Source organism: Zea mays, chromosome 3 (genome assembly GCF_902167145.1).
Source record: "Zea mays cultivar B73 chromosome 3, Zm-B73-REFERENCE-NAM-5.0, whole genome shotgun sequence".
NCBI lineage: Eukaryota > Viridiplantae > Streptophyta > Magnoliopsida > Poales > Poaceae > Zea > Zea mays.
In genome coordinates this window covers 25,164,058-25,178,396 of record NC_050098.1, presented here as the reverse complement: position 1 = coordinate 25,178,396, position 14,339 = coordinate 25,164,058, and the positions used below count along the sequence as shown (strand labels likewise).

At 50.8% G+C, this 14,339-nt stretch overlaps 1 long non-coding RNA gene across 1 annotated transcript; it reads right to left on the bottom strand.

Moving 5' to 3' along the window:
• Positions 1-7,642: 7,642 nt before the first annotated feature.
• On the bottom strand, positions 7,643-9,301 carry LOC109944804 (uncharacterized). Its single transcript, XR_002267966.1, has 2 exons — positions 9,234-9,301; positions 7,643-8,563 (listed from the first exon to the last, which is right to left on the bottom strand). It is a non-coding gene; the product is annotated as an uncharacterized lncRNA (long non-coding RNA).
• Between the last annotated feature and the right edge of the window lie 5,038 nt (positions 9,302-14,339).

Below are 14,339 nucleotides of genomic sequence, written 5' to 3'. Positions count from 1 at the left end.
TACAACACGACGACGGTGTGTTTAGGCCTCGGCGGCCGCAGAAAACATACACACACTACAAGACAACCTGATCCTGCAGGCTCGGACGTCGACAGCCGAAGGGGGCAACCGCACCCTCGGCATCAACTACACCTTCGGCGGGGTCTAACCCAGCCTCGGACGGCGACGCAGTCGGAGGGGCCCCACTCTGAAGGACGACATCAGCACCACACCCGGGCCATCGCCGCCAGGGTCTTCTTCGAGAATCCGGCCCGAGCAGGCGGCTCGGCCGGCCACCCCGAGGCCTCGGCCAGCTGACCCCCAAAGACATCAGCTCGGCTTGTGGCCTCGGCAGCTCAACTCCGGCGTCGGTTCCGCCGGTGGACGACCCGGCCAGGCTCTGGCCAACTACGCCTCCTTTTCGAAGCCAACTCTGCCTCCATCCGTGCTGACACCGCTACCTCCGGCTTCGGCTCATCGAAGGGCGGCCGAGGGGTTCCTTTAACTAAGCAAGAGGGGCCTCGGACAGCAAGGCCGACCGAGCCGAGGGACACCTACGCCTCCGGGATACGGATACCTCACTCGTCACCTTTGCACGAGGCAACTCACGCTCGGTGAAGCGGTAAAGATAATCGACAAGGTGAGTCTTAGTGCTCGAAATGAAGAAAAACACGGCTCCGCGCCAAAAATACATACATGTTCAGGCCTCGACAGCCACAATGAACAAAACACCGGCACTCGAGGTGCCATTACAAACAGAACTCCGGTTCCACCTCCGTAGGTACGAACAACCCCACGCGACTGGGGGGACCTGCGGAGCAACAGAAGACCGACGAACGGCTTGTCGTCGCCCGCCCCGGCAGCGGCAACGACGACGACTTCTGCCCCGGAGGGCCGAACAGCAGCAGCGATGACCTCAGGGCGGATGCTGCTGCCATGAGGCCCTCGCCCATGCCCCCAACTCAAGAGGCAAGGACGGGCAGAAGGCCGAAGAGTTGGAGGTCGGTCCGTGGGTGGCGCCGGCAAGCTCGTTGGCGGCGGAACCTCTTCCAGCTGCCGTGGCGGAAGGCGGCACCGGGAGTGGCTCCGAAGCCGCTCGGCTCAGAGAGCCGGGCACGCGGCAGCTGCCCATGCCATGAACGGTGGACGCCCTTCCCCCCGATCACTTAGGGAAGGAGCGGGCCGCCGCCCGCACAGGGACCGACCCCGACTCGGCACACTCCCCTCCCCAGCACTGGTGATGAAAATCCTTGAGGCTGAGGGAGGGGCAGAGGCCGCAGCCCGGCTTGCTTTCCCCTGCCACCGAACTGGAGGTCACCGTCTTGGGTGACCACCGGCGAGGGGATGCAGCCGGGCTGCATGATGAAAATCCTTGAAGCCGAACGATGGCTGAAAGGTTCCGACTCCCACGGAGTTGCGTCCCTCCAACGACAAGGCGAAAGGATTGCGGGCATCCCCCATCCGGGGGCTCGGAAGGTGGAAAGACACGATGCATAAGGGAGCGCGAAGACATGGTCGCCTTTCAAGGGGGTCACCCTCTTTTTAAAGGCGACTCTCCCTACTTGCGTCCCCAGCCGTCGCGGGCTGAGTCTTCTCCAACACGCTCCAAGATTCTCCCCCCCACGGCGCGGGGGCTGGGTCCCACACGTCATGCAAGCCGGTCCAGGGGAGAAGAAGCCAAACCGCCGCGCGCGCGAGGTGCATGCAACCACCCGGCGGTCACAAGCACTCCTCCACTTTCGCCCAGGCCAGCGGCTGAAAGGGCGGACAGCCATGCAGGCGGCATGCATCCGTGCCAAGTGGGCGCGCCCCTTCGACTCCAACAAGCCCAGCATGGAGGTCCAGGCCCACGCGTCATGCAACCGGTGCGCCGGTTGCTACGTGTGAGCAACTGCACCGCCACTCACGCCACTACCGCGCCTCCTCGACTGCGGAGTCAATACCTCGACTCGAGGCAACCCTGTAGTGCCAGCCAAGCGCGACGGTCAAATGCGGTCAAAAATGGGCCGACAGTAATGGCGATGACAGGTGGGCAGGAGCAGCGGCCACGTCGTCAGCCAAGCTTACGTCCCATCAGGGGCAGCGAGGGAGCCCTCTCCCACGGCGTGAAGACGGTGTGCCCGTGATCCGTTCCTCGAACGGCTCACGCACGCGCAACGATCGCCTCGCGAACCACTCGCCCCGTCGCATTAACTCCGCGGCGGGATAGGCGGTGCCTCAGGCGAGAGAAGCAAGCAATGCTTCGCCTTCGTCATAATGACCGCGTCAAAAAAGGTACGCCGCGTCATTCGATTTCGTGTCGTTTTCCTTTTCCTCTTTCTCTATCTTACAACAGGGACCGGGAAAGGGGGATACCCCGAAAAGGACCCTTCTCTATGAAGGAAACAGGCTCCGAGCCTCCCTACTGATCAGAGGTTCGAAGGCTGGCCCCTCGGAGGGGTGCAACGGCCACCTCAGATCGATTGGGTTCTGCGCCCACTACTGGTCAGAGGTTCGATGGCCGGCCCCTCGAAGGGTTCAACGGCCGCCTCAGGCCACTCGGGCTCCGCGCCCACTACTGATCAGGGGTTCGTAGGCTGGCCCTCGAAGGGTTCACAGTCGCCTCAGACACAGAGCGAGGGATGACCATGGGTACGTTCGATACATAACCAAGGCTCGGGCTACGCTCCCGAGGTACCCTAGGACATTTCCGAGACCAGCGGGAACGATCTTGTAACGGAATCCCATCAGAGGGAGGCGTCGAGCCCTCGGACCCCGTCGACAGGGGACCGGGTCCGGCAGATCACCCGCAGGTACTTTTGGGCGCGCCTCTGGGCCTCTAGCCGACCCCTAACAAATGGGGCACGGACGTCCGCTCGGATTACCCGCCAGCAGCTCACCGGAGACACCATGTTCGGCGCCCTCCGAGGACAACATGGCACTTTCCCCCCTCCTCCTTGTGGAAAGGCGACGCAGGGGCGTATGTAAAAAAGACGAGTCTGTCCTTGACCGTTCTCTCGCCCTGTGCAGAGGCTCGAGGGCTGCTCTTGCAAATCCGGCTCCGGCCAAACCGTTGACAGCGTCAACATACCAGCCCGAGAACTTGGGACCCGACCGTGCACTCGGGCTACGACCAGCTCGCATGAGGGAACAACTAGACTAGCCGAAGTGTTGCGAAACACACTAAGACCTCGAAGGAGTAAAACTACTCCTCCGAGGCCTCAGGGGCTACACCCGGCGGGTGCGCTCGCGCGCACCCACCGGAACAGAATGCAACCGAAAAGGGCTGGTCCCCTTGCAAAAAGGTGCGGCAAAAGCCTCCAAGCGAGTATTAGTACTCCCTTGGAGGCTCAGGGGCTACTGTCGGGGACCATAATTAGGGGTACCCTCAAGGCCCCTAAATCTCAGCTGGTAACCCCGATCAGCACAAAGCTGCAAAGGCCTGATGGGTGCGATTAAATCAAGGATCGGTCCATTCAAGGGACACGATCGTGCCTCGCCCGAGCCTAGCCTCGGGCAAGGGAAGCCGACCCCGGAGAACCTACGTCTCGCCTGAGGACCCCCCTCCAACAACGGGCACAATGTCAAGCTCGCCCGAGGCCCAGTCTTCACCGAGAAGCAACCTTGGCCACATCGCCACGCCGACCGACCAAATCGCAGGGGCATTTAATGCAAAGGTGGCCTGACACCTTTATCCTGACGCACGCCCTCCAGTCGATAGAGCCGAAGTGACCGCAGTCACTTCGCCGCTCTACTGACCGGTCTGACAAGAGGACAGCGCCGCCTGCGCCGCTCCGACTGCTGAGCCACCCGACAGAGTGAGGCTGACAGCAGGCAAGGCCGGCCTCGGGCGTCATAGGAAACTCCGCCTCGCCCGACCCTAGGGCTCGGACTCGGGCTCAGCCCCGGAAGACGGCGAACTCCGCTCCGCCCGACCCAGGGCTCGGACTCGGGCTCAGTCCCGGAAGACGGTGAACTCCGCTCCGCCCGACCCAGAGCTCGGACTCGGGCTCAGCCCCGGAAGACGGCGAACTCCGCTCCGCCCGACCCAGGGCTCGGACTCGGGCTTAGCCCTGGAAGACGGCGAACTCCGCTCCGCCCGACCCAGGGCTCGGACTCGGGCTCAGCCCCGGAAGACGGCGAACTCCGCTCCGCCCGACCCAGGGCTCGGACTCGGGCTCAGCCCCGGAATACGGTGAACTCCGCTCCGCCCGACCCCAGGGCTCGGACTCGGGCTCAGCCCCGGAAGACGGCGAACTCCGCTCCGCCCGACCCCAGGGCTCGGACATGGGCTCGACCCCAGGAGACGACGGACTCCGCTTCGCCCGACCCTAGGGCTCGGACTCAGCCCTGGCCTCAACCGACGGTCTCCGCCTCGCCCGACCTAGGGGCTCCGACTCGACCACGGCCACGGAAGACAGACTCGACCTCGACCTTGGAGGAGCCTCCACATCGCCCAACCTAGGGCACGGACCGACCACGTCGATAGGAGGCGCCATCATTACCCTACCCCGAGCTGACTCAAGCTACGGGGAACAAGACCGGCGTCCCATCTGGCTCGCTCCGCCAGATAGGCAATGATGGTGCCCCGCACGCTCTGTGACGACGGCGGCTCTCGGCCCCCTTATGGAAGCAAGAGGACGTCAGCAAGGACTCGACAGCCCCGACAGCTGTCCTTCCGCCAGGCTCTAGCGCTCCTCCGACGGCCACGACACCACACGAACCAGGTGCCAAGACCTCTCCGGCTGCCACGATGGCATGTACTTAGGGCGCTAGCTCACCACCGCTAGACACGTTAGCACATTGCTACACACCCCATTGTACACCTGGATCCTCTCCTTATGCCTATAAAAGGAAGGACCAGGGCCCTCTTACAGAGGGTTGGCCCGCGCGGAGAAGGATGGGACGGCGCTCGCGCAAGGCCGCTCGCTCCCACTCCCGCGTGGACGCTTGTATCCCCCTACTGCAAGCGCACCCGACTCAGGCGCGGGGCTAACACGAAGGCCGCGGGATCCGCTCTCTTACGCCTCCCTCCCTCCGGCTGCTCCCTTTCCCCCCTTCGCGTTCCGCCTCGCGTCGACCCATCTGGGCTGGGGCACGCGGCGACAATTCACTCGTCGGTCCAGGGACCCCCCGGGTTTCGAAACACCGACAAATATGCCCTCGGATAAGCTTTGGCTCATTGTTGGTGATTTTAATTTAATTCGTCGGTAGGAAGATAGGAATAAAGCTGGAGGTGACATCAATTTAATGTTGAAGTTCAATGAAGCAATAAGTAACCTAGATTTGGTTGAAGTTCCCCTTCACGATCTCTCCTTCACCTGGTCGAATAGGCAGAGGGAACCCCTTCTCCAGAGGCTAGACTGGTTTTTCATTTCTCAAGAATGGTCGATAGTCTACCTTGAAACTCGTGCAAGAACGCTGCCACGTGATATCTCTGATCATGTGCCTTGCTTGGTTTCATTTAAGTCCAAGGTCCCTAAACCTAAGATTTTTAGGTTTGAAAACTTTTGGCTTGAATATGAAGGCTTCATGAATATTTTTCAAAGTACCTAGCTTGGCCCTCCAAGTCTTTCTGATAAAGCAAAGAACTTAACAGCCAAGTTTAAGATTGCTAGGAAGGTTCTCAAGGATTGGCAGAGATCACTCCCAAAGATTGATAAAACAGTGTGAGACATCAAGTTATTAATTGAGTTTATAGACAATATTGAAGAGCAACAAGATCTTTCTATTGAGGAATGGAACTTCAGAGATATTATGCAGATCAAAGTTGCTGAATTGCTAAACATTCAAAAAAATTATTGGAAGCAACGAGCGTCTATCAAGTGGATCACTGACGAAGATATTTGCTCGCGTTTTTTTCATGTACATGCAACGGTAAAACACAGGAGAAATTCAATTGCCTCACTGGCTGACGATAATGGGATAATCCAATCGGAGCATGATCACAAATCAAATCTTCTGTGGAATGCTTTCAAGAGCAGACTAGGATCTTCTGATTTCTTAGGCATTGATTTTGACCTGACAGGTCTATTACCTAGGCATGATGGTCTCCAATGGTTAGACTCTCCCTTCACTAAACAAGAGATTGAAAGCATTATCAAATCCCTTCTTTCTAACAAATCCCCTAGTCCTGATGGGTTTAACACCAATTTTGTTAAAAAATGCTGGCATGTCATTGCTCAAGACTTCTATGACCTTTGTGATAAGTTTTATCAAGAAGATGTTTGTTTGAGAAGCATCAATGGATCCTTCATTGTTTTGATTCCGAAGAAGGATAATCCGTAGAAAGTGGGAGATTATAAGCCAATATCGCTGCTAAACAATAGTATGAAATTTATCACGAAACTTCTTGCAAATCAATTGCAAACGATGATGACTTTTTTAGTTCACAAGAACCACTATGGTTTCATAAAAGGGAGAACAATTCAAGATTGCTTGGCTTGGGCCTATGAATACATTCATCTATGCCATTACTCAAAAAAAGAAATCATTGTTCTTAAGCTTGATTTTGAAAAGGCTTTTGATACTTTAGAGCATGAACTGATTTTGCAGGTACTGATTCATAAAGGATTTGGACCAAAGTGGATTAACTGGACTCGAAATATCCTTCACTCTGGCACTTCTTTGGTGTTACTCAATGAAGTCCTAGGGAAAACCTTTCATTGTAAACGCGGAGTCAGACAAGGAGATCCCCTCTCTCCCATATTGTTTGTCTTGGTGGCTGATCTTCTTCAGAGTATTATCAATAAAGCTAGACATCTCAATTTGCTTCAGCTACCTTTGCGAGACAGTTGTGAACAAGATTTTCCTATTGTTCAATACGCTAATGATACTCTCTTGATAATGGAGGCCTGTCCAAAGCAGTTATTCTTTCTAAAGGCAATTCTCAATTCTTTTGCAACCTCAACTAGTCTAAGGGTGAATTATAACAAATCAAGTATGTATCCGATAAATGTTAATCCTGGGAAAATGGAGATTCTTTCAAGAACATTCAATTGTCAGATAGGATCAATGCCTTTCACTTATCTTGGATTGCCTCTGGGTCTTTCAAAACCACGACTTCAGCATTTCTTACCCCTAATCCAAAGAATTGAAATGAGACTGTCATGTACCTCTAATTTCTTATCTCAGGCTGGGCGATTGGAGTTGGTAAACTCGGTTTTTTCAGCCTTACCAACTTTTTTTATGTGCACGCTCAAAATCCCAACTTCTACTATTAAACAGATAGACATTTACAGGAAGCATTGCATTTGGAGGGGGAATGACACGAACTCAAAAAAGCTGCCGCTAGTTGCATGATCCACGATTACTAAGCAGAAAGTCAGTGGAGGTCTTGGGGTGATCCGGTTGGAAATTCAGAATGAGGCGCTTCTCCTCAAATTCTTCCACAAGTTCTTCAATAGTCATGACTTACCATGGGTAAATATCATTTGGAATAGCTACTATACGTCTGGCAGACTCCCTGGTCATAGAAGAATTGGCTCTTTTTGGTAGAAAAGTATGCTAAAACTTTTACATAATTTTAATGGGTTGGCATACCCAATCATTGGCAATGGTAGATCAATTCTTTTCTTGGAAGACCTGTGGAATAAGAGTATTCCAAGTCAGCAATATCCAGAATTATTCTCTTTTGCAAACAACACAAAACTTTCTATTACAGAGGCTAAACAACAAGATCATCTATTCCAAATTTTCCAATTACCTATCTCTGAACAAGCCTATGAACAGTATTTGGAGTTACATGAAGCTTGGGAGCAAATTACCATAAATAACTTGAAGGACAGATGGAGATATATTTGGGATTTAGATAGCTATTCAACAAAAAATGCCTACAGACACCTAATGGGGCATTCAAACATTCATACTATTTACTAGTGCCTATGGAAAACAAATGCCAACCAAAACATTCTACTGGTTATGGCTTAAAAACAGACTGAACACTAGGAATATGCTGAGAAGGAAAACCATGACACTGGAGTCATATTCGTGAGAACTGTATATGGCAAAGGGAGGAAACTCTTTATCACCTATTTCTTAGATGCAATTTTGCAAAAGCCTACTAGAATTCAATTGGCATAACCCCTCCTAGAATTGCTCATCCGGAGGAGGCCTCGACAAACCTCAAGCACCAACTTAATGTTCCTTTCTCTATGGAGATTATTATACTCATGACATGGAGTATCTGGCAATGCCGAAATGAGTGGCTATTTGAAAACAAAGACCCATCAGTACAACACTGCAAGAATGAATTCATCAAGGAATTAAGGTTGGTTGTACACAGAGCAGAGGGAAATATGACAACTCAATTCCGAACTGGCTTGATCAGTGGCAGGCATAACTTTTGTACTCTTATGATCCTTCTTCTTAGCTTCCTAGCTAGACCTTCCCAGCTCATATCTATCTCTTGTACTCACGTCGCATTGTAATTTTACATTATTATTAAAATTTTACAGTAGGGGTTCCCCCTCTTGACCTTTCAAAAAAGGGTAGAATGAACTTGCCTTCGTCGAAGCTCTCGTAACACGAAGGTTCTATCTCCGAGAGGTCGGGCTCCTGCCCTTCTTTGGAGCTAAGGCTTCTGGAACGTCGGTCACTGCTTCCTCTAGCAAAAAATGCAATAAATAATACATCAAACATTTGTCTTGCTAAGTAAAATGTGTCAAATTCTTATTATCATTATTTTATGTGACTTAGAAAAGGGCTTCGACCATTATTTCTTCATAAAATATTAAAATACAAGTGTATATGAAATTGTGAAAAGGGAAAAAGGGGAAATGAAATTTTGGTTTAGCGGGCCGGGGGGATTTCGGCCCACCCGAGCGCGGGCGTGACCCAGCCGGCCCACGAGCAGGTGAGACGGGACGGGCACACGGGGACGGCGTCATGGGCGCGGGCCAACGTGCTAGATAGAGGGAATGTGTGACGGTATCGAGGCAGCTGACATGGGGGTGAACCGGTCAGGGTCGGGGAGAATCGACCGCCGACGAGGTTCCTCGGTGGTTCTCCGCGCGTGGATCTGGTTCTTGGGGATCGGAGGGGTGCTTTAGCATGGCTGGGGTCAGGCGAACTCGGGGGTGGTCCAGTTTTGCCAGTGGCGATCTTGAACGGCTGGCCACGGCGAGGTGGCGGGGCCCCCGCGAAGGTGAGGTCGCCAGCGAGGCCATAGGGTGTGATACAATATGAGTGAGGTGTATCGTTCTTGCGTGAGTGCAGTGAAGTTCACTGGGTGGTTTGATTTGTCTCTAGGTGAAGCTCAATGCAGTGAAGCTCACCTTCGAATAGGGAGGTCATGGCTCAATCAGGCTCATGGGAGAGAAGGGGAGTGGCGAGTGGTCGGTGCAGGTTGTAGGCGAGCTCTGGGTGCTCCTTTTATAGGCGTCCGGGAGGGGTGGCCAACTGGCTCCGGCGAGCAGGCACAACGACGTGGTTGTGATGGGATGGCACGATGAGGGAAGTGGGCGGTGTCGTGTAGGTACATGAGCACAACATGGTGGGGGACGAGTGGTGCCTAACTCAACTAGAGTGAGTAATGGCGGAGCGAACAGGAAGGACGACTGCCGGCGGAGAAGGCGTTGTTGTTGTTCGTTCGTGAGGGAGGGGAGGGGCTAACAGGCGGAGCCGGGCTGTCAGCAGAAGAGCGAGCGCGCGGGCGCGAGAGAGAGTGGGCGCGCAGGACTGGCAGGTGGGGCTCGACTGTCAGTGATAGGGAAAGCGCGTGCGAGGCCAGCGTTGGTTGGCTAGAGAGGGGGAGCGGGCGCTGGGCCAAAGTCAGCCCAGGCCGAGGGGGAAGGTTTTTCCCTTTCCCTATTTCTTTTTCTCCTATTTTCCTATTTCCTCTGTCTCATATATATATATATATATATATATATATATATATATATATATATATATATATATATATATATATATATATACGCGCGCGCGTGTAAGGGATTTTCTATGTGTGAACTAAAAAGCTAGGTAAGACTACTTATGTGAGGCGCTTTCAGCTAACATTGTTCATGCATATGAGCAAGGTTTTCAAAATGAAATGCTATGATGCGAGGGTTTAAGGCGGGTTAGGGAACTAGGGTTTCTAACCGAAAGTCGCCTAGAGGGGGGTGAATAGGCAAATCTGAAATTTATAAAGTTTAAGCACAACTACAAGTCGGGGTTAGCGTTAGAAATATAATTGAGTCCGAAAGAGAGGGCAAAAACAAATCACAAGCAAATGAAAGTGGATGACACGGTGATTTGTTTTACCGAGGTTCGGTTCTTGCAAACCTACTCCCCGTTGAGGTGGTCACAAAGACCGGGTCTCTTTCAACCCTTTCCCTCTCTCAAACGGTCACCTAGACCGAGTGAGCTTCTCTTCTCAATCAATTGGGACACTTAGTCCCCACAAGGACCACCACACAATTGGTGTCTCTTGCTTTGATTACAAAGATCTTAGGAACAAGAAATGGGGAAGAAGAAAAGCGATCCAAGCGCAAGAGCTCAAAAGAACACGACAAAATTCTCTCTTCTAGTCACTAATGCTTTGAGTGGAATTGGGACTTGGAGAGATTTTGATTCACTCTAATTATGTCTTGTATTGAATGCACTAGCTCTTGTATTCAATGTGTTGGCTCAAAACTTGGATGCCTTGAAGTGTTGGTGGTTGGGGGTATTTATAGCCCCAACCACCAAAGTGGCCGTTGGGGAAGGCTGCTATCGAAGGGCGCACCGGACAGTCCGGTGCACCACCAGACACTGTCCGGTGCGCCAGCCACGTCACCCAACCGTTAGGGTTCGACCGTTGGGGCTCTAACATGTGGGGCCACCGGACAGTCTGGTGGTGCACCGGACAGTCACTGTTCACTGTCCGGTGCGCCATCTGCGCCTGCTCTGACTTCTGCGCGCGCAGTCCGTGCACTGTAGCTCACTGTTCACCTTTTGCAGACGACCGTTGGCGCTGTAGCCGTTACTCCGCTTGGCACACCGGACAGTCCGGTGCTACACCAGACAGTCCGGTGAATTATAGCGGAGAGGCAATCCTAGAAACCCGAAGGTGGCAAGTTCGGAGTTGATCTCCCTGGTGCACCCGACACTGTCCGGTGGTGCACCGGACAGTCCGGTGCGCCAGACCAGGGCTGCCTTCGGTTGTCTTTTGCTCTTTTTATTTGAACCCTTTCTTGGACTTTTTATTGGTTTGTGTTGAACCTTTGGCACCTGTAGAACTTATAATCTAGAGCAAACTAGTTAGTCCAATTATTTGTGTTGGGCAATTCAAACACCAAAATCATTTAGGAAAAGGTTTGACCCTATTTCCCTTTCACTAACCTCTGTAGCTAAAATCGAGGTGCTACATAACCATGCTAAAGGAACATGGTCCCAACTTCTAGAGCCTCATAGTTTTTAGACTGTCCGTAGCGGTTACGCTAATTTTCTCCCCTATGTCCCACTTTTATGCCACGTTGTCAAGATTTCACCCACTTTTTCATCTCCTACAGTGTTTCCTCTAAATTCTTCCATATACCCCACTACAACCAAAAAATATCATTTCCTATACCAATTTATCCATTATATTTTTTATCTACTAAGAAATACCATGGGCACAAAACCCGAGAGTAGTGTTTGGTGGTCTATTGCCACATGACAGATCTGGCGGATCACTGCTCAACCCGCTTACACTATTAGGAGTTGTAGCGTGCACCGCTGCGGCTAGTAGGGTGACACTGTAGCTACCACCGACGCTATAGTAATAGAGGGGATGCCAATGGGTAGCGCTGCAGGTAGTCTTAGTCCCACTATTTTTAGCGCAGATTTATACTATGTACCATCATCACATCATCTTCACTCGGCAAATTGGAACTAGAGATGGCAGTGGATACCCGCGATCTGATACCCGATGGGTATTTACTCTATTAGGATATATATATATGGGTTAAATATTATACTCATATGTATGGGTGATAATGGGCTCTAAATTTTACACTATAAGATTTAAGGATCGGATCGGAATAGAATCGGGCCCTATTTCTATTATTTTTTGAACTAAAATTTGTTTGGGGCCCTACCTATTTGTGAAGAAGCATTTGAATCGTGATGCATTACCACCCTACCCCATGTGTCTCTTATTGGACAAAAACTTTCACCTAGTGGGTAAATGGATATTAGAACGTTTCGTCCTTACCCATCTTTTAATTCATGGGTATAAAATATCTAGTATAAACTTGGCTAAAAGGCAGTAATTTGGGCTTCACTCATCGGTCTCTTTTCACTATTTAACAACCTTTTGGGCGATAGGGTCATAGAAGGCTTAACAACTATTTGATGACTATGTAATGGAACATTTAACGTTTTATGTGGTACTATAGTAGTGTCGTTACTTTATCCAATTATCTAAGGTGTTGTTGAATGGATAATTGAATGATGCTAGAAATTTTATAATAGTATTTAGATGGATATACTTGACGTTTGTATAATATATTATTTTGATAGATGTTTAATCTTTCTGTATATGGGTGACTCTATGGGTAATCTATATCCACTAGATATTAATTGCTGTTCATTTTAAGGGATTTTCCCTTTATTTTCTTAAAAAAAGGGCCAGCCGAGCTAGGCCGCTGCTAGGCCCACGGCCGAGCAGCTCAGCCCAGCCGGCCGACAAGAGCTGGCGTACGACACGCGTGTTGGAAAAATGAGCAGAGGGAGCAAGCGGCTTGGCCGTGTGCTCGGATGAGCGGCTAGGGGGCAAGCGGCGGCGGCGGGATAACTACCTCTCCATGTGCCTCGGCGGAAGAAGCCTGGGATCAAGGAAATACAGTGGTTATCCTCCTCTCCCCTACCTGATAAGTATGGAGACGAGCTCTCCCCTGGTCGCGGTCTCTCTCTGGTTCACTCAGCACAAAGGTGTTCTAGCAATCCCCTGCTTCTCTATCGTTCCAGTCCCTGTTTGCCTGAGTATTTTCTCTGTTGGTGATTGCTCACGGGAGTTGGAGGAGGCACTGTGTTCTTGCAGCAAGGTCCTTTGTGTGCCTCGCTGCTCCTCCGTGCGCCTATGTGGTGCTGGCCTGATCTGGTCTCTGTCCACCGTGGCCTAGTGCTTGGGCTCCCTGCTGCGCGGTGTTCCTCTTCTCGCCTGGTGCTTGGGCTCCCTGCTGCGCGTTGTTCCTCTTCTCGGGCTGGTGCCGTGGACGTCTCCCTCGGCTCCGGCAGCGGCTCTAGTATCTTCGTCAACCTCCCGCCGTGCAGGTCCGGACGTGGGCGGTGGAATTGGTTTTCTGGGATAGAACCTTGTGTTCGCTGAGCTGGTCTTCCCACGTAGACAATCTACATGCTGCGAGTTACCCGTTGCCTCGCATTATTTATTGAGTAATTTTGTGCAATCTGCTAGTATTATTTACTTGGGTGTGATTGCACAATTTGTGGCCGAATTTAATTGCTCGATGATGATGGGTTTTAGTGTGTTGTTATTTTCAGCATTGATATTATTTGTGCCTAATTATATCTATATTTGTTGGGGCTGTTTACCTGTGTTAAATTCTATTATTTTATTAAGTACACAGCTCCTTACTATTAGTATTCATGCTTGATTTATAGGCTCATAATATTTGATCTAAAACCCTGATTTGGTGAGATAGGACTGTCACGTTAGTCAAGGATCTTTGATCACCCTTTAGCGTTGGAGGGCTTCTAGCGCATCAACCCGCTATTTTGAGAGCAACATTTTAAGATAAACAATCATGTTTATTTGTTTAATCTGCCTTCTTCATCTACAAGCCATGTTTAATTTACAAATGGACCTAAGTAGTGTTGGGGGCCTTCGTCTTCCGAAGGTCCTAAAAAACATGATTTAACAATGTTTTCCAAGTGTGACATATGAACAGGTATCTTCAGACTCAGGTCAAAACCATACACGATGTGAAAAGCATGCCTGAGACGAAGGCTGATGTTGCTCCGAAGGTACACGCAAGGGAGCTTCGGCTAAATGGCGAAAAAAGGAACCGACTTAAAGGGGAAAAAGCTATCTAGTCCCCGTTGGGTTATCCATAAGTCAATAGTAAATATAAAGGGCATGAATGTAAATTTACACACGCTGCGCCCTGTGCCTATAAATAGATGAACAGTACCCCCGTACTGTTCACGCTGACTTGTATTCATTTGTGTGTCACGCTTGGACTTTTACCTTCTGTCAAGCCGAAGGTACAAATGTAATTCAATATTGTTTCTGTTTATCCATGATAATATAAAGAAGATATATTAATGATGTCATATGATTATTCATGTTGTCTCCTATATTTCATATGCTTCTTCTTTCATTTAACACATGCTGTGATGATGAAGGTATGTCCTTCATGACCTTCGTCCGAAGATCATTATATCCTAAGGAAAATAATGCTTCGAAGGACGAAGGA